The following is a 5,969-nucleotide window of genomic DNA, read 5'->3' on the forward strand; positions in this document are numbered from 1 at the left end:
AAAAATGGTTTTTAAAAATATATTTCATAACATAGTTGAGAATCATCTTTATATAAAAAAAGTTTGGTATAAAAAAATGAAAATTGATTTCTGGTTAAAACAAAAATCCCACTCTTTTTGCCATTTCATGTCTTTTTATTTTTTAAAAAACAGGACTTTTTAAAGTCCCGATGTCCTCTGCAGAGGATAACATATGAATAAAATATAATTTTTCAAAAATTTTATTTTTCAAAAATTTTCTTATGCTCTAAACAATGTAATGACATGACAGAATACTAAATTCACAAAACTATTTTTCCTGGTAGTCAGGAGGGTACGCACTAATTCTGTTTACATTGTTGTTGTAATGCTGTGCGTGATTTCCTGCATTACTCGAGCAATGTAATGACATGACAGAATACTAAATTCACAAAACTATTTTTTCCTGGTAGTCAGGAGGGTACGCACTAATTCTGTTTACATTGTTGTTGTAATGCTGTGCGTGATTTCCTGCATTACTCGAGCATCTTCAAATGTTCTCTTCCGGCGAAGTGTGTATGTAATGTACCGTCGTCGCTCTTCTTCCCTCATAAACAGGTCAACAGCAGCACTGACTGACCGCTCATGTTCATTTATAATCAAGAGCATCGGCAGGGGGTTCCTGCGTCCGCCGTCGGGGTCGTCATCGTCTGTCTGTCTTTATGCTCTTCATCTGGAGAAAAAAGCCTTTGAGATGCATTTACGTCTGAGAGCGAAACAGGCTCATCTTCACATATTCTGCAAATTGTTTGCTTATTCAATCTTTTCTCAATAGTATAAATGGAAATAATGTCTGTGACGAACGCTTAAGAGTTCAGAGGTCATGTACAATGAGACACAAGCAGCTTCCACTTACCAGATCAAAGACGTGTATAGAGCTCAAAGTCCAAACTATTTAGACAATTAGCTTCATTCTGGCTAATTACGAGTCTGAATACGGAGAAAACAGAAGTTATGGAGAGCAGAGGAACATGCTTTACATACTGTAGTAAATCCTTTATCATATCTGATAAATCAGGCTTTTATGGCTCATATAGTCTGATATAATGAGAATATAGAGGAAAAAACAGCTTGATTTTATTCAATTTGTGCAGATGCTGAAATTTATGTGATGCAATTCTGTTGCTTGTGATGTTAATCAATGAGATCTTTATAACAGTAGAGCAGACACTGACATAAAATGATCTAAATATCAGTCGTCGCTCTATATCTCCAATAATGTAGATAAAACACTCTAAACTCTCAATCAGACGACAGAAGACATGAGGAGATCGAGTGAGACAGAAAAGATTGATCCTGTTGATCATTTAGAGACTTAGAAATGTAGGCTAATCAAATATGATACAGATTTCAAAACACTTGAAGCACAATCATCAAGTTCAACACTTAAAGCAAATCCAGAGTCTTTTGTAAAGCACTTTCAGTCATCACCGTTCAAGAACAGCTCCATTTACTGAAATCTCCACAAGCGTCTGCCAAACCCACATCTCAATAACATACTTCACTTAAACAATAAAATCTGACAACAAGGCTTTTATAAATGGTGCTTCTTTAACTCAAATGAGGCTCAAATGAACTGTATTTTGCTGCTTGGGGTTTGTCCAGCTAATGCAAATACAGTTTTTCCTTCAGCCGATATGTTTCTCAGGAGATTTCTCAGACTGTGTTTGAAATATAATACTAGTTTCCCACTTACTGTAAACAGAAATTTCCTATTTCCATTTTGTGTGAAAATGCAATTTGGCAATAATGATGTTTATAATGACAAGAAGATTTTATGCACATGAACACTACATTTATTTGATCAAAAATACAATAAAAATGTGAAATATTATTACAATTTTAACCATCTATTTTTTATGTGATTATCTGTTAAACTGTAATGTATTTCTGTGATGCGCAGCTGTATTTTCAGCATCATTACTCCAGTCTTCAGTGTCACATGATCTTCAGAAATCATTCTAATATGCTGATTTGCTGCTCGAGAAACATTTCTGATTATTATCAATGTTGAAAACAGTTGTGCTGCACGATATTTTTATGGAAACCGTGATACATTTTATTTTTCAGGATTCACAGATGAACAGAAAGTTCAAAATAACAGCATTTATTCGAAATAGAAATCTTTTGTAACATTTTAAATGCATCCTTACTGGATAAAAGTATTAATTTCTTTTAAAAATCCTTGTTTTGGCAATGACTCACGCTCAGATTAGGAAGATAAAAGCGTGCAGGTGAGTTCAGGTGAGAGTTTAGCGTGTTCACTTTGGGCTGATGGGTAATCTCTGCCTGTTTAACCACACAAATAGATACATGTGAGACTCACAGATGAGACACCCGGCTTCCCTCAAGCTCCCGTTTTAATGAAACTGATGGTCATTTGATTGGCAGGAGCGCTGACCGCCTCAGCAAACGACCACCAGACAGACGTGTTTCCTTTAAACAGTGTTCGAGCAAATCAATGAGTCAATGGACCGCAAGTCTGAGTCTGCGTAAAAAGAAAAAACCCCACATTTTTTCCAGTCTCATGTGTCAGGATGGTGGTCGGCTGTCTGCGTTCTCTGGGGCCTGTGGAGGGGATTTCACATCTTTCTATTGTTCTATATTGACTTGAGCTCGGGAAAAAACATTAAAGAGTTGAATCGTCAGGCCTAAAGAATCAGTCTCCTCTGCCAGAGCTAAACTTAGAAAATAACAGGACTCCTTCGCCAAACACTGAAGACACTGCCCTAGAAAAATGGCATGTAAAACAGGCCCAAAAAGGCCAGACGCAGAGACACTTGTCTAAAAGATGACAGAGACCAAGAGACAGCTAAAGTAGCATCAACTGCTGCCAAATACATATATAAACCCGCACACACCCTAAATGTGACCCTGGAGCACAAAACCAGTCATAAGCGTAAATTTTGGGAAATTGAGATGTATGCAGCATCTGAAAGATGAATAAATGAGCTTTCCATTGATGTATGGTTTGTTATGATAGGACAATATTTGGCTGAGATACAACTATTTGAAAATCTGGAATCTGAGGGTGCAAAAAAATCGAAATATTGAGAAAATCATCTTTAAAGTTGTTCAAATGAAGTTGTTAGCAATGCATATTACTAATCAAAAATTAAGTTTTGATATATTTACAGTAGGAAATTTACTAAATATCTTCATGGAACATGATCTTTACTTAATATCCTAATGATTTTTTGGCATAAAAGAAAAATGTATAATTTTGACCCATACAATGTATTGTTGGCTATTGCTGCAAATACACCCCAGCGACTTAAGACTGCTTTTGTGCTCCAGGGTCACGAAATGGCCATAACTTTAGCACATCACTGCTAAAAATGAACAAACTGCTGTGCATTATGCATATCAGGTACATGAACAATTATCAAATGCACCCAGGCTGATTTCCCCTTTTGTTTTATTTGCAAACAAAATATAACACTTTTATAACAACTCAATTTTCTAAGAACGTTAAAATGTCCAGTTTTCTAATGTTATTAGAACATAGAAATATTTTTTAGAACAAATTTTTTTTTTTTACAACATTCTACTAACTTTATTTTCACCTGAAATATAATGTTACATGAATATTTACTTTTTATGTTTCAAGAATGTAAAAAATGTCCAGTTTTCTAATGTACTGTAATTAGAATGTTCAAAGAATGCCGTTTTTAGAATATTTTCTCAATGTTATAAGAACGTATATCAAATATTAATAAAGTTCTAAGAACGTTCCATAAACATTACTTTAAGAATGTTTTGGCCTATAACATTTATATAGCTCAGTATTTCTAATGAGCCGGTGTTTGCACTGAGCATATTATGGACATTTAGGAGCATTTTTTTACACTATACTAAATGAAGCATTGATTATTATATTTTTCATTGATTTTTAGTAGAGGCTTCATTGCATGAAAACCAGGACCTGGTCACAAAAGATTTTGCAATTTTACAATGCAATTTTTGTGACCAATATTTTATTGTTTTCATGCATACAAAACACAGAATGTGTTAAATAGTGAAAATATATTGGAAACTTCCAACAAGAGTAAAGAGGGGAAAGTGAGGCAACCAACCAGGGTTATTATGGTTAACTAAAACTAAAACTGAAAATACAATTAAATTGTTTAAAAAACATTAAAAAAGTTAACTGAAATAAAATCAAATTTAAAACTAGTTTTAAAGTATTTTTTTATTTAGTTTAACTTGATTTACTACAATAACTAAAAGTACAAATTATATAAATACACAGACACAGACACACACACACACACTCACACACACACACACACACACACACACATTGCTGTTACTATATATATTACAAAAAAACATTAAAATTAATAAAATAGTAATAAAAACCATAATAGTCTCTCGGTGATACTATAATAACACTGCAAGACATGTAAAATCAATCAATCTACTGTATTTTCTTTATACAGTCCATTATATTGAAGGATAAGACAAATGCAAAAATGACAACAAAAAAGTCACAATGTAAAACTAAATAAATAAACAAACAAACACTCACAATGTTTTAGTTACATCTTTTGATATCTTACATAAAGGCTCTTAATTCACAAGCTGCTTTTATAGAGGAACTGCTCTTTTTTTTTCTTGCATTTCCCAATAAATCAAGTACTAATAAAAAAGGTACATACCTTAAAAATTCAGTGTCATTATTGTTTATATAAAAGCATCTGCCAAATGCATAAATGTGAATGTTGATGTGACTGACGCTGATTTCTGATCAAGACTGACCCATATGAGATATCTGATGATCCACTGACCTTTGACCTGTAAACAATGCCATGCACTCAGACACAAACTCATGGCCTGAAGGTATGCACGATATCCTGCGGGAACTAATCAGATCACTCATTGAAATAATACACTCAATAATGACCAAAACCTCAAATGAAGTTAAACCTCTAAAGGCTTCAAACGTATGCATCATTGAAATGTTGTGCAAATAATGCATGAGAGAGTTAGACATAAACATATAACATCATACTCTAAACAGCACAACAATTCAGCAGACGTTTTGAACTTTAGTTCAGTTCCTCTTTATTTTCAACAGATTTTTAAAAAATGCACAGAACTTTATTCTTGTTAAAAATGGCAAACTAAAATATAAAAGTGAAAACTGATTCAAAATATTAATAAAAACTGCATCTCAGACATAAACAAACAAACACATATAAAGCTTTTATTTTTATTATTTTATTTTGTATTATTTTATTTTATGCAATTTTGTTGACTTATTAATGACACAATTTAAAAAAAAGATGCCTCGCATTCTTCCTTTTTTCTTGTTGGCAAGTTGCACAGGAAAATATTCCCAAAGTCTACTAGTGTTAACAAAATATATTATTTATAAACAACCTTTCCTACCATCTGTCATCTATTTTCAATGAGCTTCAGAATGCATTCTGGGAAATTACATGCAATGGTGCCTAAAAATAAAATGTAAAATGAGTGTGTTACAAGGCAGAATAATGTTGTTGTGGAAGAGCCTTTATGTGCGAGTCTCACTGAACACTGGCAGTAGTGTTAGCCTGCTTTTAGCCGCTCTAAACTGAACGCATCGCTTCCTCCAGTGTGTCCATTAAAGCAGCATTGTGGGATCTGCGCTCTTAGATTTAGCAGCGGACACGCATGCGCTGCTGCTGCGATCTGTGGCTGCGCCAGACGCCGTGATTCCTGTGTTTGCTCAAGTCTGAACTCAACACAAACCCAACACTGTGCCACCACCACACCACACCTGTGAGTTATGAGTCTGATCCATCAGAAGAGTTTCGTTATGAGAGAGGAATCCTGTGTGACAGACTGATACTGCATTCAGAACCACAAGCACACAGATACAGAACGATAGACAGACAGACAGACAGCCAGACAGACAGACAGACAGACAGACAGATAGATAGATAGATAGACAGCCAGCCAGACAG

At 34.3% G+C, this 5,969-nt stretch overlaps 1 protein-coding gene across 1 annotated transcript in view; it reads right to left on the reverse strand.

The window, feature by feature from the left end:
- The window catches only part of calcrl2 (calcitonin receptor-like 2), a 35,872-nt gene that overhangs the window by 7,565 nt on the left and 22,338 nt on the right, over positions 1 to 5,969 (reverse strand). The window lies entirely within an intron of this gene.

This window comes from Sinocyclocheilus rhinocerous, unplaced genomic scaffold (assembly GCF_001515625.1).
Source record: "Sinocyclocheilus rhinocerous isolate Xijiao unplaced genomic scaffold, SAMN03320098_v1.1 scaffold1690, whole genome shotgun sequence".
NCBI lineage: Eukaryota > Metazoa > Chordata > Actinopteri > Cypriniformes > Cyprinidae > Sinocyclocheilus > Sinocyclocheilus rhinocerous.